At 45.0% G+C, this 26,924-nt stretch overlaps 1 protein-coding gene across 12 annotated transcripts in view; it reads left to right on the forward strand.

The window, feature by feature from the left end:
* Nucleotides 1–26,924, forward strand: part of DLG2 (discs large MAGUK scaffold protein 2) — a 1,711,631-nt gene that overhangs the window by 578,901 nt on the left and 1,105,806 nt on the right. The window lies entirely within an intron of this gene.

A 26,924-nucleotide genomic window follows, 5' to 3' on the forward strand; every position in this document is an offset into this window, starting at 1 on the left:
ATGTATAGCATAGTATAGGAAGCATGTATAGCATAGTATAGGAAGCATGTATAGCATAGTATAGGAAGCATGCATAGCATAGTATAGGAAGCATGTATAGCATAGTATAGGAAGCATGTATAGCATAGTATAGGAAGCATGTATAGCATAGCATAGGAAGCATGCATAGCATAGTATAGGAAGCATGTATAGCATAGTATAGGAAGCATGCATAGCATAGTATAGGAAGCATGTATAGCATAGTATAGGAAGCATGCATAGCATAGTATAGGAAGCATGTATAGCATAGTATAGGAAGCATGTATAGCATAGTATAGGAAGCATGCATAGCATAGTATAGGAAGCATGCATAGCATAGTATAGGAAGCATGTATAGCATAGTATAGGAAGCATGCATAGCATAGTATAGGAAGCATGTATAGCATAGTATAGGAAGCATGCATAGCATAGTATAGGAAGCATGTATAGCATAGTATAGGAAGCATGCATAGCATAGTATAGGAAGCATGTATAGCATAGTATAGGAAGCATGCATAGCATAGTATAGGAAGCATGTATAGCATAGTATAGGAAGCATGTATAGCATAGTATAGGAAGCATGTATAGCATAGTATAGGAAGCATGCATAGCATAGTATAGGAAGCATGCATAGCATAGTATAGGAAGCATGCATAGCATAGTATAGGAAGCGTGTATAGCATAGTATAGGAAGCATGTATAGCATAGTATAGGAAGCATGCATAGCATAGTATAGGAAGCATGTATAGCATAGTATAGGAAGCATGTATAGCATAGTATAGGAAGCATGTATAGCATGTATATGGTACCGCTGCCCTGTCACACTGAATGATCACTCTACACGATACAATCTACTGCACTAAAGACGACATAGCAATGCTCTGCCACGGCTCTTCTGTTCTGCTTTATTTACTGTTCATTTACAAGTGACCTTCTGCATTCTCCCTTATTTATGGGTTAAGTAGCAGAGGAGCTTTTATCTCCTGCGCCTGAAAGTCCTGGTGACAGAGAAGAGCGATTGTATACGTTGTACAGCTTCCTGAACCACTATTATGTATGCAGTTTCTGGTGCTCCATTTTTATTATTTTTAGAGGAGTTTATGTTGTGCTAAACTTTGTGTCAAATGTGACATTATTATTTGCAGAGACTAATCTAGCAGCAATGGTGATGACGGGAAGGAGCGGTGAGATATGTAGTGTGAAAGTGTGTATCTGGCTTCTAAACTGTACTCATCCGAGGGGGAGGAGGGTGAAGCTCGAATAATTTTGCAATAGTGGATGTGTCTATTTTTCAGTTCTAATGAGGAAAAGATGTTTCCTTAGATAACTTAGAGTAATATACAAACACAGAACAAACAAACAACAAACATTTATATCACGCTTTTCTCCTGGCGGACTCAAAGCGCCAGAGCAGCAGCCACTAGGGCACGCTCTATAGGCAGTAGCAGTGTTGGGGAGACTTGCCCAAGGTCTCCTACTAAGATCTGAGAAGGTGCTGGCGTACTGAACAGGCAGAGCCGAGATTCAAACACAGGTCTCCTGTATACAGGCAGAGCCCTTAACCATTACACTATCCAGCCACTAACATACAAATTTAAAATGTATGTTTATGCATATGTATTAAAGAGACTCTGTAATGAAAAAAAAAGCTCCCCTGGGCGGTACTCACCTTGGTAGGGGGAAGCCTCTCGATCCTATCGAGGCTTCCACCATTCTAGTGTGTCCCACAGTGGTCTTGCTGCAGCCCACGGAATGCACAGCCAACAATTTGTCAGGCTGTGCAATATTTACCTTTTCCTGGCTCCAGCAGGGGCGCTGTTGCAGCTCTCCGCTCGGAAATAGGCACAAATAGCCGATCTCTGTTCGGTCTGCTCTACTACGCAGGCGCAGGAGACTTGCGCCTGTGCAGTAGAGCAGCCCGAAAGCGATCGGCTATTTCCGACTATCTCTAAGTAGAGATGGCTCGAATCTACGATTTTAGGTTCGCAAACCTCGAACGCGAACTTCTGCAAAAGTTCGGTTCACGCGAACTTTCGCGAACCACAATAGACTTCAATCGGGAGGTGAACTTTGAAAACTAGAAACATTTATGCTGGCCACAAAAGTGATGGAAAAGATGTTTCAAGGGGTCTAACACCTGTAGGGGGGCATGGGTGAGTGGGATACATGCTAAAAGTCCCAGGAAACATTAGGATTTGATGCACAGCAGCGTTTTAAGGGCAGAAATCACACTGCGTGCTAAATTGGAGGCCTAAGGTGCTTTAAAACATCTTGCATGTGTATATATCAATCAGGTAGTGTAATTAGTGTACTGCTTCACACTGACAGACCAAACTCACTGTGGAGCGCACTGCAAACAGCTGTTTGTGTAGTGACGGCCGTGCTGGACTGGTGCGCACCATGGCGAGAGTGCAGGCCATGGCGGTTTTCATGCCCATATGGTCGCCGGGATGAGGTAGCTCAATGACAGAACAACAGTGACTGTCCAGCTGATCAAATTTGGTCTGTCCACAATGAAGCAACGACCGTATTATCTTGGGTGATCCCCCCCCCCCCCCCGAGACACTCATATAGCCGGAGGTTATTGCTTCATTGTGATACGCAAGCCCCTTCACTGCAGCAAGGTAACGGTCACGAAGGTGAATTGACATATGTACATGCCTTTTGTTTTGTTGTTGCAGCCGCAGTGCAGCCACAAAAATTAGGCAGGCATGTACACGCACCAGAAAGATTATTATAGTGGCCTTAAAAATTCAGTCATTCAGGAATCCGCCTGGATTGATGGTGGCGGAGAAGGCAGTCAAGTTGCCTTCAGGCAGTCACATGGCGTGCAGGCACAGATGCTGTGTGTGGGGACTGACTTAGTCTTCGGGCAGGCCTGACTGTGCTTTGCAGACCAGGCATCCGTGGTCAGATGGACCCTTGACCCAACGTTGTGTGCCAGAGATGACACCACTAGCCTTTAATCATCAAGGTACAGTTTGGATATTGCCTTTTTTGAGAACTAATTGCGTGATGGTATCTTCTACTGCGGTGTGTGGCTTTGCTTTTGTGTGCTGCTTTTCCTCAGGTGGTCATTCTATTGCAGTTTGTGCTTTGTAATTATGTGCGTTCATAAGGCATTTGTCCCTACGCGCGTCTTGGTTTTTCCACTGCTCAATTTTTGGTGGCAGAGAGTACAGATGGCATGGCTCTCATCTGAGGCAGACACACAAAAAAATTTCCACACCGCTGAGCCCTGGGATGATGGCACTTTGGTGATGGCTGCCGATGGAGTGTTAAGTGGGGTGCCAGAATCAGAGCAGAAGGAGGAAGATATGTCACGCTTCTGTGCGGAAGCTGAGGAAGATGAGGTGTTCTGTGTTAAATAGTCAACTACATCCTGACAATTTGGGGTTTGATGGCACGTGCCTTCTTCTGAACACTGTACTTTGGTCGAGGGCCGCATGAAAATCATGACAGTGTGACCTCGAACAGACCTGACAGGTGGCCTGCCTTTGGCTCTGCCTGTTGTTTTGTTCATATTGGGGTGGATGAAATGAAAGGTATGCACTGACTTGACTAATACAATGTGCGGTTACACCGGTGCAGTGAACAGGTTGCAGTGACTGCTGGTACAACAATGTGTGGTTACACAGGTGCAGTTAACAGGTATGCACGGACTGGTATATAAAACAGTGTGCGGTCACACAGGTGCAGTGAACAGGTATGCAGTGACTGGTATTACAAATGTGCAGCTGTCACACACACAGGTACCGTGAACAGGTATGCAGTGACTGGTATATAATATAACACTGTTTGCGGTCACGTAGGTGCGTTTACGAGTATAATGTTAGTCAATGGGCCACATAAAAAAACGCATATGCGTTTTGTATGCATTTTAAAATATGCGTTTTTAAAAGCGCTGGTTTTGTTGCATATCAATGAAAGTCAATGGTGACGCAATGTAATGCATTTTGTATGCATTTTTCATGTGTTTTTGAAAAATAAACAGTTTTTTGATGTATTTCTACTTCCTGTTGACTTCCTAGTGATTTGCATATAACGCAGTAGAAAAACGCATGCAAAACACATACAATGTATATGCGAACCGCAAATGCATTTAGACGCACGCAAAATGCAAAAAATGCATGTGCGGGAACAAAAAATGAGTCTATTTCATGTATTAGTTTCACCTTTTAAGTGGAATTACTGAAATACATGGACTTTTGCCTAATATTCTCTTTTTTTCAAGTTTCACCTGTAATGGGGGAAAAGTTCATTAAGATCTCTCTTCCTTTTAATTCTCATTATCATATTAATTTTATGCGCTAGTAAAGCCGTAGACAGTTGATAACAGCCGATAATATTTGCAGATTAGTTTTTGCATATTCATAATGCGCTGCCTGTTTATTTCCCCCCGTTTGTTTTTTGATGCAGGATGTGACTGCTGTTTATGGTTTCCATAGCGATTATTTAGCACGGCAGCGAGCATCATCATCATCTTCATTATTATGGAATTAGTCCTCGCGCTGGTGTCAGGCCAGACGTACGTATGTGCACCAGCTGAGCATTGGCTGTTCTCATGCATCATGCTGGTGACTGGTCCCCTGACTCTGTCTAAGGGAGCGTTATTAATTCCTGCCATACATGCGAAGGCGCAGACGTGATATTACATCCTAATCTATGTAAATAATAGTGTTGGGCGAACATCTAGATGTTCGGGTTCGGGCCGAACAGGCCGAACATGTCCGCGATGTTCGGGTGTTCGACCCGAACTCCGAACATAATGGAAGTCAATGGGGACCCGAACTTTTGTGCTTTGTAAAGCCTCCTTACATGCTACATACCCCAAATTTACAGGGTATGTGCACCTTGGGAGTGGGTACAAGAGGAAAAAAAAATTTAGCAAAAAGAGCTTATAGTTTTTGAGAAAATCGATTTTAAAGTTTCAAAGGGAAAACTGTCTTTTAAATGCGGGAAATGTCTGTTTTCTTTGCACAGGTAACATGCTTTTTGTCGGCATGCAGTCATAAATGTAATACATATAAGAGGTTCCAGGAAAAGGGACCGGTAATGCTAACCCAGCAGCAGCACACGTGATGGAACAGGAGGAGGGTGGCGCAGGAGGAGAAGGCCACGCTTTGAGACACAACAACCCAGGCCTTGCATGAGGACAAGAAGCGTGCGGATAGCATGCTTTGTACCACCATGCAGTCATAAATGTAATAAAGATAAGTGGTTCAATAAACAGGGACCACGCGGCAACGCTAACCCAGCAGCAGCACACGTGATGGAACAGGAGGAGGCGCAGGAGGAGAAGGCCACGCTTTGTGAGACACAACAACCCAGGCCTTGCATGAGGACAAAAAGCGTGCGGAGAGCATGCTTTGTACCGCCATGTAGTCATAAATGTAATAAAGATAAGAGGTTCAATAAACAGGGACCACGCGGCAACGCTAACCCAGCAGCAGCAGCAGCAGCAGCACACGTGATGGAACAGGAGGAGGCGCAGGAGGAGAAGGCCACGCTTTGTGAGACACAACAACCCAGGCCTTGCATGAGGACAAAAAGCGTGCGGATAGCATGCTTTGTACCGCCATGTAGTCATAAATGTAATAAAGATAAGAGGTTCCATAAACAGGGACCGGCAACGCTAACCCAGCAGCAGCAGCAGCACACGTGATGGAACAGGAGGAGGCGCAGGAGGAGAAGGCCACGCTTTGTGAGACACAACAACCCAGGCCTTGCATGAGGACAAAAAGCGTGCGGATAGCATGCTTTGTACCGCCATGTAGTCATAAATGTAATAAAGATAAGAGGTTCCATAAACAGGGACCACGCGGCAACGGTAACCCAGCAGCAGCAGCAGCAGCAGCAGCACACGTGATGGAACAGGAGGAGGCGCAGGAGGAGAAGGCCACGCTTTGTGAGACACAACAACCCAGGCCTTGCATGAGGACAAAAAGCGTGCGGATATAGCAGCAATGCTTTTTGCCGCCATGCAGTCATAAATGTAATACAGATGAGAGGTTCAATAAACAGGGACCGGAAACGCTAAACCATCCCAGATGTTCATCGGTCATGTTACTTGGTTGGGGTCCAGGAGTGTTGCGTAGTCGTTTCCAATCCAGGATTGATTCATTTTAATTTGAGTCAGACGGTCTGCATTTTCTGTGGAGAGGCGGATACGCCGATCTGTGATGATGCCTCCGGCAGCACTGAAACAGCGTTCCGACATAACGCTGGCTGCCGGGCAAGCCAGCACCTCTATTGCGTACATTGCCAGTTCGTGCCAGGTGTCTAGCTTCATGCCCGGTTTCAGGTCCAGCGGTGCCAGCCACAAATCCGTCTGTTCCTTTATTCCCCTCCAAATTTCCTCCCCTGTGTGCTGCTTATCCCCAAGGCAGATCAGCTTCAGCAACGCTTGCTGACGCATGCCAACAGCTGTGCTGCACTGCTTCCACGATCCTACTGCTGCTGGTGCTGGGTTAGCATTTCCGGATGAGGTACAGCTTTGAGATGCGTTGGAGGAGAAGGAGTCAGAGAGGTAGGTGCTGCTGTTGTTATCCAGCTGTTTGCGGCGTGGGCAACACCCGCGCCGTAGCAGGTGAGGAATCGCTGCCAGGCTCCACAAGGTTCACCCAGTGCGCGGTAAGGGAGATGTATCGACCCTGGCCGAACGCACTCGTCCAGGTGTCAGTGGTGAGGTGAACCTTGCAGGCAACGGCATTCTTCAAGCTTCGGGTTATTTAGCTGACCACGTGCTCATGCAACTCAGGCACTGCAGAGCGCGCAAAGTGGTAGCGGCTGGGAACAACGTAACGTGGGATGGCCACTGACATCATGCCCTTGAAGCTGTTTGTCTCCACCACTCGATATGGCAGCATTTCGCAGGCCAGAAGCTTGGCTATGCTGGCTGGCTGTTACTGCCACGGCCCGGGGGTCATTTGCTGGCAATTTCCTCTTGTGCTCAAACATCTCAGAGACAGACAACTCAACCGTAGCGCTGCACACCGAAGGGCTGTTGGTTGTTGTGTTTGATGAACACTGGGAGACCTCAAGAGCACTAGTCCGGAAAGTGACAGTGTCAGCATCGTCTGATGTTTGTGAATGTTGTGAACCACGCAATGGCTGGGCTACTGCTGCTGCTGAGGCGGGTCTGGTGGTGAGTCTGGTGAACCCAAGGGAGGCAGTGTTGCTGGTGGTACCCTGTCCTGCCGCGTTTGCCCACAGAGTGGGATGTTTGGATAGAATGTGGCGGCTCATGCTGGTGGTGGAGAGGTTGTTAATACTTTTCCCCCTGCTCAGGCGGGTCTTGCACACCTTGCAAATCGCCATGGTAACATCCTCAGTGCAGTCTTCAAAGAAAGCCCAGACTTTAACTGGCTGAGGACTCGGACCTCGTGCGTGATGTGCTGGTGCTGCTTAACCCACTGCTGGACGCTTGAGAGGTCATCCAAGTAATTATCTGGTCCTGTTCTTTTGGATCTGTGAGGGTTGTTGTCCTGGACAACATGGGCAGTATTGAGTGGGTTTTCTTGGGTGCTCCCCTGTGGCCTGTACGTGAACCGTCAGGGGAAACACCTCTTCCCTTGCCCCTCCCTCTTTCACCGGATTTCTTCCTCATTTCACTTATCCTTAAAGTACACGCTGACTGGCAGCAGTACAGTGGCAGTACAGAAATGCTATACAGTGGTGGGTGAGCGGTGTACCACTATTGTCAGCAGTGACACAGAGCACAATGCTATACAGTGGCGGGTGAGCGGTGTACTACTGTTCCCAGCAGACACAGAGTGGAAGTAAACACAATGCTATATAGTGTGGCTGAGCCGTGTACACAGAGTGGCATTAAACACAATGCTATATAGTCTGCTATATAGTCACCCCGAACAGGGTGATGTTCTGCAGAACCCGAACAGTGGCAAACACTGTTCGCCCAACACTACTGGGAGGGAACGCAGATTTTAGTACCTAAACACACGATACAACATGTTTTCCGGGGTCGGACTCTGAGGCACATACAGATGGTCCCGATCATCATCCTCATCATACAACTCTTCTCCTGAGTCTGACCCACCCACCACCTCTGCCACCCCAACATCCCCAGACACAGACCCCTCATCGTCCTCAACATTAACTTGGGATGCTGGCCTGAGCCAGACCTCCTCCTCCACATCAGGCCCCATCATCTCCTCAATGGCAGCCCTCATTAATCGCTCTGGCGACGGACTGATGGACACAACGTTCTCCTCCGGGGAGGGCTGCTGCTGACCACTGGCTGCTGGGGTGGATGTTATAGCTTGCGTGGGGCGTTGGCTGTTGCTGTTGTTGGGAGTGCTGCTCACAGCGGAGGTCTCTGGGGAACTCATGTTGAGCTCATATAGTGGTTGACGGTGAGTGGAGTATTACTGATCCCAGCAATATACACACTGACTGGCAGAGTACGCAATGCTATATAGTGTGGCTGAGCGGTGTACACAGAGTGGCAGTAAACACAATGCTATATAGTCTGGCTGAGCGAGCGGTGTACTACTGTTCCCAGCAGAATCAGAGTGGCAGTAAACAATGGTATATAGTCTGGCTGAGCGGTGTACACACAATGCTATATAGTCTGCTATATAGTGTCAGTAAACAATGGTATATAGTCTGGCTGAGCGAGCGGTGTACTACTGTTCCCAGCAGAATCAGAGTGGCAGTAAACAATGGTATATAGTCTGGCTGAGCGGTGTACACAGAGTGTCAGTAAACAATGGTATATAGTCTGGCTGAGCGAGCGGTGTACTACTGTTCCCAGCAGAATCAGAGTGGCAGTAAACAATGGTATATAGTCTGGCTGAGCGGTGTACACAGAGTGTCAGTAAACAATGGTATATAGTCTGGCTGAGCGAGCGGTGTACTACTGTTCCCAGCAGAATCAGAGTGGCAGTAAACAATGGTATATAGTCTGGCTGAGCGGTGTACACAGAGTGTCAGTAAACAATGGTATATAGTCTGGCTGAGCGGTGTACACACAATGCTATATAGTCTGCTATATAGTGTCAGTAAACAATGGTATATAGTCTGGCTGAGCGAGCGGTGTACTACTGTTCCCAGCAGAATCAGAGTGGCAGTAAACAATGGTATATAGTCTGGCTGAGCGGTGTACACAGAGTGTCAGTAAACAATGGTATATAGTCTGGCTGAGCGAGCGGTGTACTACTGTTCCCAGCAGAATCAGAGTGGCAGTAAACAATGGTATATAGTCTGGCTGAGCGGTGTACACAGAGTGTCAGTAAACAATGGTATATAGTCTGGCTGAGCGGTGTACACACAATGCTATATAGTCTGCTATATAGTGTCAGTAAACAATGGTATATAGTCTGGCTGAGCGAGCGGTGTACTACTGTTCCCAGCAGAATCAGAGTGGCAGTAAACAATGGTATATAGTCTGGCTGAGCGGTGTACACAGAGTTTCAGTAAACAATGGTATATAGTCTGGCTGAGCGGTGTACACAGAGTGTCAGTAAACAATGGTATATAGTCTGGCTGAGCGGTGTACACAGAGTGGCAGTAAACACAATGCTATATAGTCTGGCTGAGCGAGCGGTGTACTACTGTTCCCAGCAGAATCAGAGTGGCAGTAAACAATGGTATATAGTCTGGCTGAGCGGTGTACACAGAGTGTCAGTAAACAATGGTATATAGTCTGGCTGAGCGGTGTACACAGAGTGTCAGTAAACAATGGTATATAGTCTGGCTGAGCGGTGTACACAGAGTGGCAGTAAACACAATGCTATATACTCTGGCTGAGCGAGCGGTGTACTACTGTTCCCAGCAGACACAGAACAGTGAACAGAATGCTATATAGTGTGGCTGAGCGAGCGGTGTACCACTATTCCCAGCAGACACAGAACAGTGAACAGAATGCTATATAGTGTGGCTGAGCGGGCGGTGTACCACTATTCCCAGCAGACACAGAACAGTGAACAGAATGCTATATAGTGTGGATGAGCGAGCGGTGTACCACTATTCCCAGCAGACACAGAACAGTAAACAGAATGCTATATAGTGTGGCTGAGCGAGCGGTGTACCACTATTCCCAGCAGACACAGAACAGTGAACAGAATGCTATATAGTGTGGCTGAGCGAGCGGTGTACCACTATTCCCAGCAGACACAGAACAGTGCACAGAATGCTATATAGTGTGGCTGAGCGAGCGGTGTACCACTATTCCCAGCAGACACAGAACAGTAAACAGAATGCTATATAGTGTGGCTGAGCGAGCGGTGTACCACTATTCCCAGCAGACACAGAACAGTAAACAGAATGCTATATAGTGTGGCTGAGCGAGCGGTGTACCACTATTCCAAGCAGACACAGAACAGTGAACAGAATGCTATATAGTGTGGCTGAGCGAGCGGTGTACCACTATTCCCAGCAGACACAGAGTGGCAGTAAACAGAATGCTATATAGTGTGGCTGAGCGAGGTACACAGAGTGGCAGTAAACAGAATGCTATATAGTGTGGCTGAGCAAGCGGTGTACTACTATTCCCAGCAGACACAGAGTGGCAGTAAACAGAATGCTATATAGTGTGGCTGAGCGAGGTACACAGAGTGGCAGTAAACAGAATGCTATATAGTGTGGCTGAGCAAGCGGTGTACTACTGTTCCCAGCAGTGACACAACTACCCTGCCTGCCTACCCAAAGCTAAACCCACAGACAAATGGCGGAGATATGACGTGGTTCGGGTATTTATTTACCCGAACCACGTGACCGTTCGGCCAATCAGAGCGCGTTCGGGTCCGAACCACGTGACCCGTTCGGCCAATCACAGCGCTAGCCGAACGTTCGGGGAACGTTCGGCCATGCGCTCTTAGTTCGGCCATATGGCCGAACGGTTTGGCCGAGCACCGTCAGGTGTTCGGCCGAACTCGAACATCACCCGAACAGGGTGATGTTCTGCAGAACCCGAACAGTGGCGAACACTGTTCGCCCAACACTAGTAAATAACTGTAAGAGGTTGAGGAAGGGGGGATGTTTAGAAATGAAATATGCATTTGCGAGGTGTCTTTTTAGGCAGTGGCGTATCTAGAAATTATGGGGCCCCATAGCAAAATTTCCATCGGGCCCTCAGAACTAGGCACTCCTGAGAAGGACCACCTGACCCTACCCTATGAATATGAGTTGATTGGGTGATTTACATTCCTGTGCCATGTACACTGTGCACAGTCCGTGCGCTCAGAGACAAAGTCAGAGGGTGGAGAAACAAAGGAAAGTGATTAGTGAATGCATCAAGTACAACCTGGGCCCTTTCTGCTTTTGGCCCCATAGTTGTTGCTATGGCTGCTTTGGCTATTGCTACGCCCCTGTTTTTAGTAAAGGGAGGGTACTGCACCTGCAGAGTAGTACTGCACAGACGCAGAACGCTCCCAGCTATAAGAGCGAAATGGGGGAGCTGCGCTGACTGGACGCCTTACCGGGGCCAGTTGCAGAGGCTGCAGGCAGCAGAGGACGGCGGCGTTGGAGCGATCAGGCCGGGGGCGCTGGAGGAAGCCCCAGGTATGTATAAATATCCCCTCTCTCAGGTACACTTTAAAAGTCTAAATAATATATCCATTTTACTGAATGTTTCAGCTGTTAGCTGGTACTGATGAAATTCACAGCAGAGATGATTTTCCATCCTTTATTGCCCTGTGTGACCTTTGACCTGAATCGAGCTGGCCAGTGGCGTTTGTGAATCTGCATCTCCTGATCTGGGCGAAGATTCGTGAATGAGGCCACTGCGGCAAACTCCATCCCTACTGGCCAGCTGACTTCAGAGGTCACGCTGCAGGTAACAAGGTGAAAGTTTGCCACTGACTAACCCATGCTGGGGCAAATTCCATCCCTGTTATCTGTTTTGAGACCTCTAAACTTTCTACACTCTCAGTTAATTACAGCTGATTAGAGCTGTCAGACATAAAGTTGTTTTGCTGCAAAAGCATGTTGTGAAGTGAGTATCTGGAGAACAGTGTGTGTGTGTGGGGAGGGGGGGGGGTTGCTTAAGAGTCAGTGCTTAAGATATACAAGAGCCTTCGGTATAGTGCGCAGGCATGGCCATTACTCATGCTGCCTCAAGTTCTCTTTAAAGGGCCAGAGCTGCATGATCCCAAAAAAGTGAATAAATTGCAGTGAGATCATATAACTCCAAAATATTGGTGTGTCCACAACCAGCACAACCAGCCGGATCTTTTTAATGAATCGTTCTTTTTTTTTTTTACTCTCAATAGAACTTTATTGAACAAAGTTTAGCATATAGTTAACAAACAGTTATGCCATACATTATCAAAGGAATGACTGTGGGCTCAGTTAAAACCTATAGAGTGACCGATAAGGTCTTACAGTCAGTCAATCGATTAATTAGAACGGAATGACAGTCCATACTTAGCTTCCTGTATAGGATGGGCTTGTGGAAGGTGGAGAACAGCATAAGTCCGTCTTAGATGATGTCTTCACAATGCTATATGAATGGGCTTGTTCACGTTGGAGAGTATGACAAAAGATAAATCATAACATAAAATAAAAAGAAACAAAAACAACAACAGCAACAACAACCTGTCAGTTATTAATACTATAATAGAAAAAGCTCGACCGATGCGAATATTAATATCAGGTATTTACTATAATATAATATATTATAATGTGATATATGTGACCGAAAGTTGCAGTAGAGAGGTATTAACTAGATCGGCCTACTTTGGTTTGGTTATAGTACCATTGAATGTGGTAGCTTGGGAGTAGGGGTGTGAAGCAAAATTATGATTCATTTATTAATGAGAGGTGTGATCCAAACTCAGAATCTAGCCAGGGCCTCCAAATATCTAGAAAAGTGACCAGGTCATCCTTAGTTAGTCCCATAAGGTATTCGTTAATGCATATATTGTTTATCCTTTGCACGATTTTATCCCAATTAATATCTTTGGAAAGCCAGGATTGAGCAATTTGAATTCTACAGGCTGTGGTAAATTTTGAGAACAATAGGTTCTGTCTATTAGAGAGGCCATCAATCCTGATGTTCAATAAGGCATAAACTGGGGATAGATCAGTTGTGGTTCCCCATAAGACCTGAGTAAGCTTGAAAATTTTCCCCCAAACTTTAGTTACTAGGGGGCATTCCCACCATATATGGAAGAAGCTTCCTGGCTTACCGCATGATCTGAAGCAAAGATTGGAGTGTTTATTGGAAAATTTGCTAAGACGGATAGGGGTTAAGTATGCTCTATATATTGTTTTCAAGGATGTTTCGATTAATGATACGTTGTTAGAACAATGCGCTGTATTTCTCCAAATCTTGTGCCAGGATGAGTCGGAAATTGATAACTGTAGGTCTCGCTCCCAGGCTTGTTGGTAAGCGAGTTTGGTGTCGCTAGTTGGGGCTATCAAGGCTTTATAGATCACAGATATAGTTTTGGGGATCTCTCCTTTTGATATGAGCTGGGATTCTATCCTGGTGGGGATAAATGGGGAGTGCTTTGGCCAGGCTTTGTTATAATAGTGAGAAATTTGGGTGTATCTGAAATATTCTTTTAAGGGGATATTGTAATTGGATCTCAGTTCCTGAAAAGAAATTATATTGCCTTCCTTATTAAGGTCGGAGAATCTGTTAAATCTCTTTTGTTGCCACCATTCAAGGTATTTATGCTCTAGACCGGGGGTAAAGTCTGGATTAAGAGCCAAGGAAGATAGTTTCGAGGGGTAGGATATCAGCTTATATTTATACCTTAGTGTATTCCACAAACGTAGTGATTCTTTGAGAAACGGATTGCTCGTTGATTTAGCAAGGGCTGGGGTTTTTGAGGCCCACAGGAGATCTTGTAATTTATAGGGAGAGATGAAGGAATTTTCGAGATCTCTCCATTGTGTGACGTGTGTCTTAAAAGTTGTACTGAGAGACTGGGCTAGTCTGGCCGCCTCATAGAATTTCAACATATTGGGTACACCTAACCCCCCTTCTGATTTGTGTCGATATAGTATGGTTGCCTTTATTGAGGGTCTTTTATTCTTCCAGATATATTGGAGTAGAGTTTTTTGGAAATCTTCTAATTGGTTTTTTGATATGGGGATAGGTAGGTTCCGGAATAGGTACAAGAGTCTGGGGAGGATCATCATCTTAATCGAGGTGATTCTCCCCAGCCAAGATATGTTAAGCTTGTTCCACTGTAGAATTTTAAATTTAAGTTGCCTAAAGAGTGGGACATAATTCCGATCATAAAGTGAGTCTAGATTTTTAGTGATGTGAATCCCCAAATATTTGAGTGATATGTCCTTCCAGGTAAACTGGAAGTTGCTTTTCAGTAAAGCTTCCTCTGAAGGGCTGTGATTTAAGAGAAGTGCCTCTGTCTTATCTGGATTAGCCCTTAGCCCGGATGCTAGCCCAAAGGAACTTAAAAGTTTTAATAGAATCGGTAGGGAGGTATGCGGGGTTGTTATTGTCAATAAGAGGTCGTCGGCGAACGCGCTGCACTTGTATGTTTTGCCATCTATGTTAAGGCCACTAATGTCCGGATTTGATCTAATGGATTCTAATAGAGGTTCAAATGATAAGATAAAAAGGGCGGGTGACAGCGGGCATCCCTGTCTGCTGCCTCTTTCTATATTGAAATTTTGGGACTCATATCCTGCAGTAAGGATTGTAGCAGTGGGGTTAGAGTAGATAGTTTTTAAAATAGTTAAGAATTGACCAGAGAATCCAAATTTGTTTAAAGTTGCGTAAAGGTAGTCCCAGTTAAGGGAATCAAAGGCCTTCTCTATGTCCACTGCTAAGAGGGACATAGGAAGGCCCTTAAAATTGCTCTGATATATTAAATTACAAATTTTCCTGACATTATCAGTTCCTTGTCTCGTTTTGACGAATCCCACTTGATCAGTCTTGATCAGTTGGGGGATTATGTCATTTAGTCTAAGGGCAAGGATCTTCGTCAGTATTTTGTGGTCAATATTAATGAGAGAGATAGGTCTGTAGTTCTTACAGAGTGTATTATCTTTACCCTCTTTAGGGATGACTGTTATTGTTGCTCTATTGGATTCTGTGGAGATTGGAAGGCCTTCTCTGATAGCGTTAAGATAAGTTTGTAAGTGAGGGGAAATGGAATATTTAAACAATTTATAATATTGGGCTGAAAAGCCGTCTGGACCTGGGGCTTTAAAGGGTTTGAGTCCATCTATAACCGTATCTATATCTTTGAGGGAAAAAGGTGCGTTTATTATTTCTAGTTGGAGTTGGGAAATTTGGGGAAGATTAATGCCGCTTAAGAATTTGTTAATAGTTTCGGGGGTGGAAGATTTGTTATTTTTGTATAGATTCATGTAGAAATCACTGAATAGTTTTGTAATTTTAGCAGGGTTGTGCGTTATTCCTCCTCCGGGTATTTTTAGAGGGTTAAGTTTGTTAGCTTTCTTCTGTCCCAACAATTTACGGGCCAAGGTAGAGTTAGCTTTGTTTACTAAGTAGAATTTTTTAAACCCTAGCCATCTAAAAGTTTTGGCAGTTTCTTCTACAAGGATGGTGTCCAACTTCTCTCTAGTTTGTTGAATTTGTTTTAGGGCAGAGACTGACATATTAGTGCTGTGCGTGCGCCAGAGATCTTGTAGGTGTTTCTCCAGCAGTTCCTTCTGGGCTGTTTTGTTCTTTTTTAGAGAGTTATTGAGGCTAATTATGTGTCCTCTGATAAATGCCTTGTGTGAATCCCACCAGGCATTTATCGAGGTGTCAGAAGGATTATTGTGAAGGAAAAATTCTTCTAGTAGAGACTTGATTTTAATAACCATCTTTGGATTATTTAGTAGAAAAATTGGGATCCTCCATTTAGGTTTGTTAGGAAGAGAGTGAAGTGGTGTATATTTTGTAATAATCATAGAGTGGTCTGACAATGGGGAATGAACTATTTTTGAATTCTTAAGGCCAACCGTGAATAATTTTGAAGCAAAAATGTAGTCCAATCTAGACATGCTGTGATGAGGGTGGGAGAAGAAAGTGAACTCTTTCTTTTGGGGGTGAGATTCTCTCCAAGAGTCTATAAGGTTGTTTTCCTTAAGAAGTCTAAAAAATGATTTGGGCGGTTGTGATCTATTTTGTGAGACAGCATGGGAGTGGTAGTCTAAGTTCGGGTTAACTACTAAGTTCAAATCCCCCCCTAGAATGATGTTATTGCTCTTAAATTTTTGTATTAGGTTTAATAGGTCGGCAAAGAAAGTACCACTTTTGGTGGAGGGGGCATATATATTTATTAATATGATCTCCTTTCCTTCTATTTCACCCTCCAGTATTATAAATCTTCCTTCTTTGTCCGTATGTTTTCTTATTAGAGAAAAGGGTAGATTTTTATGAATTAAAATAGCAACCCCATTCCTCTTTGAAGAAGGGTGGTTGGAAAGAAACACATTGGGGAAATCCTTATGGAAATATGCTGGGAAAGAGGATTTAGTGAAATGCGTTTCTTGCAGAAATATTATATCTGCATTTTTGCTCTTATAATACTTTAGGCACTTGGCTCTTTTTGGTGGGCTATTAAGCCCCTGTACATTATGTGAAATGATTATCATGTTTTAGAGGGATGGTACGTTCCTTGGCGATCTAGACATAATCACATCTGTTAACACATTCATAAATAGGTAATAAACCAATCGGGTCGGTCTGCTATATGGAGATAAATTCACATTCAGTACTAGATCCATACGTGGACAGAAAGAAGAGCTAGATGGTAAATAGAGGCTGACAGGAAGAATTAAGATAAAAATGAACTCAAAATATAACAAAAAACAGAACAACAATAACTCTGGATGGCGATCACCTTCCCTAGGTGAATTGAATATCTCTTTAGAAGCAGAGATATTTTACCTAAGGAGTGGGAAGCTTGTTAGGGCAGCAACAAAAACACAGTTCTGCCTGAATTATCAACCATCAGCTAGTGGAGCCTGACGTTAGATTGGGGGTAATTTCTGGGAGCTGCAGCTATACTGTATCATAAGTCTCGTGGATAAGTGTGTAGTTGAAAGTCATAGACAATCCACGAAACAGCTATGCACAATTTAGGTTCCTAGGAGTGGATCCTTAATACTAGAGTATAGTAACTTGATACTGTGCACATTGAATATCACTTAGCCAGTTCGCTGGGTCTGATAGCTTGTGGTATCTTGGATGGCGTGGCGTGCGTGTCTCTGCTCTTCCTTATGTTGGATTGAGGAGCATCCTGCCAATCCCTTCTCAGCCGCTTGGAATTGCTTGCTTGATCTATGGTCATTTCTTCAGGTCTGTCTAAGGCATTATTTTCCTTAAGAGCTTTCAGGCCAGCTTGTAACGATGAGATTTGATATTTTTTTGGGCCAAACTTGAAAATCAACATGAAGGGGAAGCCCCATTTGTACATTACCGCTCTTTTCTGTAGCGCTAAGGTAACTGGCTTAAGCTCTCTCCTCTTAGCTAGGGTGATAGGTGAGATGTCAGGATAGATCTGTACCTTATGTTCCCCTATGCCTTGGGTTCCCATATCTCTGGCAGCTCTCAGGATTTTTTCTTTAGCTTCAGGATAATGTAGCTTCAGAATTATGTCCCTTGGCAGGTCAGATCTCCTAGGGGTCACCAAAGACCTGTGAATTCTATCAAAACGTAGAAGCTCATCATGGCAGTCAGGGAGCAGCGCTTTGAAGAGGGCAGTGACATAATCTTTTATTTCAGTGATGGATTCTGGGACAGACCTAATACGAAGGTTGTCTCTCCTGCCTCTATTGTCAAAGTCCTCCATTTTAGATTCTAGGGTAGATATACGATCATCCTGTATGGAGTGGGTGTCTTGAACTGCATTGATGGTGTCTGCCATGTTGTCTACCCTGGTCTCTAGTCTGGCCGTTCTCTCTCCTATGTCATCCATCTGTGCTGACAAGGTACTTACGGCAGATCGGATCTCTGAAGTAAGGGCTTCCTTCATGTCGGCAATCATCTCTGTGATGCCTCTCAGCGTATCTGCGTTGTTCGCACTGGTATCTTCTGCGGTGTGTGGCTGGGCCTGAGACTGGTTCTCGGCGGTTCTAGCGGGCGCCATCTTGGAAGCGGAGTTATCTCGCGGCTTGAAGAAATCCAGTGCTCTTGCCGAGGAATCCTTCTTGGTGAGTGCCATAGCTGGATGCAGCAGGTTCCGGGGAGTCTGTGGAGGTTACCCCCGTTCTGTTTTGTCCTCTGTGTCAGGCGCTAATCCAGGTCGGGTCAGAGCTGTGTACGGAGCTTACTGAGTTTCCATCCGTCTCAGTCCGCGCCGCGCATGCGCCCCCGAATCGTTCTTTTTTTAATGAATCGACTCTTTTTTTTTAAATCGATTTTCTCCAAAAGTATAAGGTCTTTTTGGAAAAAAAAAAAATGTTCCTCTTGTTCCCACTGTTCTTCTTAACATTCCCAGCAATTTTGGTGTTTCTAGCTTTTAAAGGGGCTTTGCTATTAACCGTTAAAGTCGGTGGGGGTATATTTTCCCACGGTCAGAAGGAGAACTTACATTGAAACTTTAAAATCGATTTTCTCAAAAACTATAAGGTCTTTTTGAAAAAAAAAAAATGTTTCCTCTTGTAGTCACTGCCCTCCTCTACATACCCTGCAAATTTGGTGTTTTTACTATGTAAGGGGACTTTGCTATTAACCACTAAAGTCGGCGGGCATTAAAGTCTATGGGCGAACCAAACTTTTGAAAAAGTTCCTGGTTCACTGCGAACGCGAACCACCCAAAGTTGGCCTGGAACCGTTCGCCCACGAACTGTTCAGGCCATCTCTAATAATGAACAGATACAGAGATGTGGCTGCTGTCTGTGGTCCTGAAATAACTGCAGCAATGGGGAACATATACAGAGATGTGGCTGCTGTCTGTGGTCCTGAAATAACTGCAGCAATAAGGAACAGATGCAGAGATGTGGCTGCTGTCTGTGGTCCTGAAATTACTGCAGCAATCGGGAACATATACAGAGATGTGGCCGCTGTCTGTGGTCCTAAAATTACTGCAGCAATAAGGAACATATACAGAGATGTGGCTGCTGTCTGTGGTCCTGAAATAACTGCAGCAATAAGGAACATATACAGAGATGTGGCTGCTGTCTGTGGTCCTGAAATAACTGCAGCAATAAGGGACATATACAGAGATGTGGCTGCTGTCTGTGGTCCTGAAATAACTGCAGCAATAAGGAACATATACAGAGATGTGGCTGCTGTCTGTGGTCCTGAAATAACTGCAGCAATAAGGGACATATACAGAGATGTGGCTGCTGTCTGTGGTCCTGAAATAACTGCAGCAATAAGGAACATATACAGGATCTTCTCAAAAAATTAGCATATTGTGATAAAGTTCATTATTTTCTGTAATGTACTGATAAACATTAGACTTTCATATATTTTAGATTCAAATACACACAACTGAAGTAGTTCAAGCCTTTTATTGTTTTAATATTGATGATTTTGGCATACAGCTCGTGAAAACCCAAAATTCCTATCTCAAAAAATTAGCATATTTCATCCGACCAATAAAAGAAAGGTGTTTTTAAAACAAAAAAAAAGTCAACCTTCAAATAATTATGTTCAGTTATGCACTCAATACTTGGTCGGGAATCCTTTTGCAGAAATGACTGCTTCAATGCGGCGTGGCATGGAGGCAATCAGCCTGTGGCACTGCTCAGGTGTTATGGAGGCCCAGGATGCTTCGATAGTGGCCTTAAGCTCATCCAGAGTGTTGGGTCTTGCGTCTCTCAACTTTCAGGAGAAAGTTGGCAGGGCAATTGAGCACAGTAATACCATGGCCAGTAAACCATTTACCAGTGGTTTTGGCACTGTGAGCAGGTGCCAGGTCGTGCTGAAAAATGAAAATCTTCATCTCCATAAAGCTTTTCAGAAGATGAAAGCATGAAGTGCTCCAAAATCTCCTGATAGCTAGCTGCATTGACCTTGCCCTTGATAAAACACAGTGGACCAACACCAGCAGCTGATATGGCACCCCAGACCATCACTGACTGTGGGTACTTGACACTGGACTTCAGGCATTTTGGCATTTCCCTCTCCCCAGTCTTCCTCCAGACTCTGGCACCTTGATTTTCGAATGACATGTAAAAGTTGCTTTCATCCGAAAAAAGTACTTTGGACCACATAGAGAATCTGTGGGATATTGTGAAGAGAAAGTTGAGAGACGCAAGACCCAACACTCTGGATGAGCTTAAGGCCGCTATCGAAGCATCCTGGGCCTCCATAACACCTGAGCAGTGCCACAGGCTGATTGCCTCCATGCCACGCCGCATTGAAGCAGTCATTTCTGCAAAGGGATTCCCGACCAAGTATTGAGTGCATAACTGAACATAATTATTTGAAGGTTGACTTTTTTTTTGTTTTAAAAACACTTTTCTTTTATTGGTCGGATGAAATATGCTAATTTTTTGAGATAGGAATTTTGGGTTTTCATGAGCTGTATGCCAAAATCATCAATATTAAAACAATAAAAGGCTTGAACTACTTCAGTTGTGTGTAATGAATCTAAAAATATATGAAAGTCTAATGTTTATCAGTACATTACAGAAAATAATGAACTTTATCACAATATGCTAATTTTTTGAGAAGATCCTGTACAGAGATGTGGCTGCTGTCTGTGATCCTGAAATAGCTGCAGCAATAAGGAACATATACAGAGATGTGGCTGCATCTGTGTGGTCCTGAAATAACTGCAGCAATAGGGGACATATACAGAGATGTGGCTGCTGTCTGTGGTCCTGAAATAACTGCAGCAATAAGGATCATATACAGAGATGTGGCTGCTGTCTGTGGTCCTGAAATAACTGCAGCAATAAGGAACATATACAGAGATGTGGCTGCTGTCTGTGATCCTGAAATAGCTGCAGCAATAAGGAACATATACAGAGATGTGGCTGCTGTCTGTGGTCCTGAAATAACTGCAGCAATAAGGAACATATACAGAGATGTGGCTGCATCTGTGTGGTCCTGAAATAAGTGCAGCAATAAGGAACAGATACAGAGATGTGGCTGCTGTCTGTGGTCCTGAAATAAGGAACATGCACTCACTGTAGCAATAACCAGAAGCTCTGACACTCCCTTGTTCAGCTATTCTTATAGCAAAGAGGACTCGGAAATTATGCCAATCATCTCTAGTGAATTACCGCAGACCACCCTGCTGCTACCGTTTTTATCGAGTCAGATCATTCTCTGGTAGCGGTTATTACAGCCCCACAGCAGCCTGTGATCGATGGCCGTGTTTAAGGATAAATCATGCAAATGTACGACGATCCATTTTTCACCGCGCAAACTTTAACTTCTCTGGCTTCGAAATCAGGCTCATACATCACGGCGAGCCGGGGCCGTCCGATCCGGGCTCATAGGACGCCCCGAGAACTCCCAGACAATTAGTCAAAGAAATAGTCTGGGATGATTTTATGGGCGCCAATTATTGCAGCCCTAGATCAAGGAAACTGCCCAGGGGAGCGATGGAAGAGGAGAATTTCTGTTTACCCGCTGTCAGCTGCCTGGAAGATAGCAGCTGCTAATGATGATTGGTTGAACAGTGGTATTTTAACCCTTATTACCAACCATGAGCAAGATTTACCATGCTTGTATATCCACTGATTAGGCAAAACAGTGTCTATGGTTCTCAAGTATGCAGACAGAGGTTGGATTTGCGTGCATTTAGTAGTGCCGTGAAGCAGTTTTTATGCAGACGCTGCCGAGAGTCAGAATATCAGTGACATGCTCTGCTCCCTGCTTAGCAAAGGTTGTTTATCGATTGGCACAATTTCTGACAGAACTTCTCTATAACATGCCCCTACCCTATTCCTAACCCTCCTACATTCGTCCTTGATCCTTCTACCTATACCCATAACCCTCCTATTAATATGCCTAACCTTAACCTTCCTATTGAAATGCCTAAACCTGACCTTCCTATCGATATGCCTAACCCTGACCTTCCTATCGATATGCCTAACCCTGACCTTCCTATTGATATGCCTCACCCTGACCTTCCTATCGATATGCCTAACCCTGACCTTCCTATCGATATGCCTAACCCTGACCTTCCTATCGATATGCCTAACCCTGTCCTTCCTATCGATATACCTAGCCCTGTCCTTCCTATCGATATGCCTAACCCTGTCCTTCCTATCGATATGCCTAACCCTGACCTTCCTATCGATATGCCTAACCCTGACCTTCCTATCGATATGCCTAACCCTGACCTTCCTATCGATATGCCTAACCCTGACCTTCCTATCGATATGCCTAACCCTGACCTTCCTATCGATATGCCTAACCCTAACCTTCCTATCGATATGCCTAACCCTAACCTTCCTATCGATATGCCTAACCCTAACCTTCCTATCGATATGCCTAACCCTGACCTTCCTATCGATATGCCTAACCCTAACCTTCCTATCGCTATGCCTAAACCTAACCTTCCTATCAATATGCCTAACCCTGACCTTCCTATCGATATGCCTAACCCTGACCTTCCTATCGATATGCCTAACCCTAACCTTCCTATCGATATGCCTAATCCTGACCTTCCTATCGATATGCCTAGCCCTGACCTTCCTATCGATATTCCTAACCCTCACCTTCCTATCGATATGCCTAACCCTGACCTTCCTATCCATATGTCTAACCCTGACCTTCCTATCCATATGCCTAACCCTGACCTTCCTATCGATATGCGTAACGCTGACCTTCCTATCAATATGCCTAACCCTGACCTTCCTATCGCTATGCCTAACCCTGACCTTCCTATCGCTATGCCTAACCCTGACCTTCCTATCGATATGCGTAACCCTGACCTTCCTATCGCTATGCCTAACCCTGACCTTCCTATCCATATGCCTAACCCTGACCTTCCTATCGATATGCGTAACCCTGACCTTCCTATCCATATGTCTAACCCTGACCTTCCTATCCATATGCCTAACCCTGACCTTCCTATCGATATGCGTAACCCTGACCTTCCTATCAATATGCCTAACCCTGACCTTCCTATCGCTATGCCTAACCCTGACCTTCCTATCCATATGCCTAACCCTGACCTTCCTATCGATATGCATAACCCTGACCTTCCTATCGCTATGCCTAACCCTGACCTTCCTATCCATATGCCTAACCCTGACCTTCCTATCGATATGCATAACCCTGACCTTCCTATCCATATGCCTAACCCTGACCTTCCTATCGATATGCATAACCCTGACCTTCATATCGATATGCCTAACCCTAACCTTCCTATCGATATGCCTAATCCTGACCTTCCTATCGATATGCCTAGCCCTGACCTTCCTATCGATATGCCTAACCCTAACCTTCCTATCGATATTCCTAACCCTCACCTTCCTATCGATATGCCTAACCCTGACCTTCCTATCCATATGTCTAACCCTGACCTTCCTATCCATATGCCTAACCCTGACCTTCCTATCGATATGCGTAACCCTGACCTTCCTATCGCTATGCCTAACCCTGACCTTCCTATCGCTATGCCTAACCCTGACCTTCCTATCGCTATGCCTAACCCTGACCTTCCTATCGCTATGCCTAACCCTGACCTTCCTATCGCTATGCCTAACCCTGACCTTCCTATCGCTATACCTAACCCTGACCTTCCTATCGCTATGCCTAACCCTGGCCTTCCTATCGCTATGCCTAACCCTGACCTTCCTATCCATATGCCTAACCCTGACCTTCCTATCCATATGCGTAACCCTGACCTTCCTATCCATATGTCTAACCTTGACCTTCCTATCCATATGCCTAACCCTGACCTTCCTATCGATATGCGTAACCCTGACCTTCCTATCAATATGCCTAACCCTGACCTTCCTATCGCTATGCCTAACCCTGACCTTCCTATCCATATGCCTAACCCTGACCTTCCTATCCATATGCCTAACCCTGACCTTCCTATCAATATGCCTAACCCTGACCTTCCTATCAATATGCCTAACCCTGACCTTCCTATCGATATGCCTAACCCTGTCCTTCATATCGATATGCCTAACCCTGACCTTCCTATCAATATGCCTAATTATAACCTTCCAACACTCCAGTGCCCCTTACCGATCCTTCACCGTACAGTCGCAGCGCTAAGCTAACATTCACCAATTTCAGCGCCGGTTACCAATCCTGTGCCAAACACTCGCACTGCATGGCAAATACTTAGTTCAAACGGATGCTTGTATGATGTTTACCGCCGGCTACGGTGCTCATCATTAAGCGCTGCCCGTTCAAATAAATGGGCAGCACTAGTACCATTGATTACTGCCATGTATGCAAACGCCACAGTTTGATGCTTATTTTTCCCATCATTTGAGGTGACTGGTTGCTTCCAGGGTCATTTAGCGCTGCACGCCTGTGTCCCCCTGCAGGGGTGAAGAACGCTGAAATCCACCGGAAGCCACTGAAATAAACGGTGGCACATTACTAATGCACCATTGTGTACATGCCATTACAATTTGACTGCATCGCATTAGCAAGGCGATTATAATGTGTGATGCAAAACAGCGCAACGTATTACTGTAAACAGATCCTTTACCACTTAACGACCGCCTAACGCCGACAGGCGTCGGCAGGTCGAAGTGGTGTTACCATGGTTGTCAGTTCACGGAGGGTGTCTCCGTGAACAGCCTGCGAGCCTCCGAACGCGGCTCGCAGGCTAATTGTAAACACACGGGGAAGAAATCCCCTGTGTTTACATCCATACGGCGCTGCTGCGCAGCAGCGCCGTAAAGGAGATCGGCGATCCCCGGCCTCTGATTGGCCGGGGATCGCCGCAGTCTGATAGGCTGAAGCCTATTAGAGGCGGCGCAGGACGGATATCCGTCCTGTGCCGCCCATAGCCTACAGGAGAGGGAGGGAAGGAGATGGAGCGCAGGATATCGCTGTGGAGGGGGGCTTTGAGCCCCCCCGCTAAACACATGTAGCAGAACATTCCCCTAGTGGGGAAAAAAGGGGGGAAGTCTGATCGCCCAGCCTACAACCTGATCTGTGCTGTGGGCTGGAGAGCCCACGCAGCACAGATCAAGGAAAAGGAGCCTGGTCCTTAAGTGGTTTTAAAGAGGAACTATAGTGAAACTAACATAAAGAATAAAATGGCTTACTTTTTCTTTACAATTTATAAATGATTTAGTCAGTGTTTGCCCAATGTAAAATCTTTCCTCTCCCTGATTTATTCACCGAAATTTGTCACAAATTTAAGCGACATCTTTAGACTTGTCAGGTGATCTCTGCGGAATGTTTTATTTTTACTCTGTGTTACAAAATATACCTGGTCTCCCAGAGGAGAACTCCGCATAATTAAACAGCCTAGGCTAAGCAACACTGGGAAGGCAGGATTACATACCAATACACAGCAATATATAAACATAGGAAAGGTTTCTGATGCTGAAAGCAGTATAATTACTGTAAAAGTGGGTGTCCTGAATAATTGACTGTATTCTACTATATGTCAATACAGGGTCTCTTTAATGGCTATCTATCTATTTATTTATCTGTCTATCTCTCTCTCTCTATATGTATATTTGTCTGTGCCAGTCTATCTCTCTGTTTAGCACTTTTTCTGCAATTGACACCGCTTATCTGTGATTATTCATGTTTTATTTTTGTACCGCCGGAAGCACACATATCTGACGTTATAGAGTATAGCAGATGTTGGGAGAATTCCTAGAGTTGTAGCGCTTATCCCAGCTATGATCAGTGTGAGAATCTGCTGCCCCCTAGCTTCCTGAACTGATGAGCAGAGCTGATAGTGAGTGATCTAATGTCTGACCATCATCAGCGTGTCTCACAGGAGCATAACTACAGGGAAGCAGTCCCTGCAAGCTCAGGGGAGCCCAGAGCTGTAGGGGTTCCCTAACCGCTACTTCACTCCCTCTGATCAGGCGTCTTTGTGGCTACACTTGTTATGGGTGTATAGATTATGATATCCAAACTTTTTGCAACATGGTGGCACATGATTTGTAGTTAAGCCACTGGTGTCTCTTTTTTTATTATTATTATAAACCAGCAAGCCTGCCACAGATTTATGTAAAATTGTCTACAGTTAGAAGCAGGGCTGTGGAGTCGGTCCAAAAATCCACCGACTCCGACTCCTCAGTTTAGGATTCCACCGACTCAGACTCCTCGACTCCGACTCCTCTAATTTGCATATTACAATTTTGTTGATTAAAAGTATGTAACATGAAATTCGTCTCTTAACTGCCAACGCTTAGGAATTTTACAAGACAACTGAAGTGAGAAGGATATGTAGACTACTATATTTATTCCTTTTAGACTAAAACTAGTCCTTGGTAAGAGTACTTGTAAAAGGTGCAAACCGGAACAAAGAACATCTATCAGGCCCTAGGCAATGTAAGTGTGGATACATGTAAGAGTGATGTGCAGGTACTCTGCAGGGGAATGAGGAGATTCTCCCTCTATTACACATTCTTCATGCACAATCTGAACCTGGATCTGGCCCTAGGCAATGTAACTGTGGGTACATGTAAGAGTGATGTGCAGGTACTCTGCAGGGGAATGAGGAGATTCTCCCTCTATTACACATTCTTCATGCACAATCTGAACCAGGTTTATGGGTGACAGACAACACCTCTGTGTTCAATGTGCACAGCATTCTCAGTGGATTCCCTGCAGCTCTGTGGAGGGTGCATATGTAGAGTATAGTACTACTGTGTAACAAAGTAAACCTGAGACAGATGAAATTAAAGTTTTATACATACCTGGGGCTTCCTCCAGCCGCCTTCAGGATAATCAGTCCCTCACTGTCCTCCTCCACCACCTGGATCTTCTGCTATGAGTGCAGGTACTTGAGCCAGTCAGGCGTAGTGCGCATGCACACACTCCGCCGCCAGGAGCATACTACACCTGTGCAGCACTATTGCGCAGGTGCAGAATGTTCCTGGCTGTG

The sequence above is a fragment of the Hyperolius riggenbachi genome, chromosome 2 (assembly GCF_040937935.1).
Source record: "Hyperolius riggenbachi isolate aHypRig1 chromosome 2, aHypRig1.pri, whole genome shotgun sequence".
Classification (NCBI taxonomy): domain Eukaryota; kingdom Metazoa; phylum Chordata; class Amphibia; order Anura; family Hyperoliidae; genus Hyperolius; species Hyperolius riggenbachi.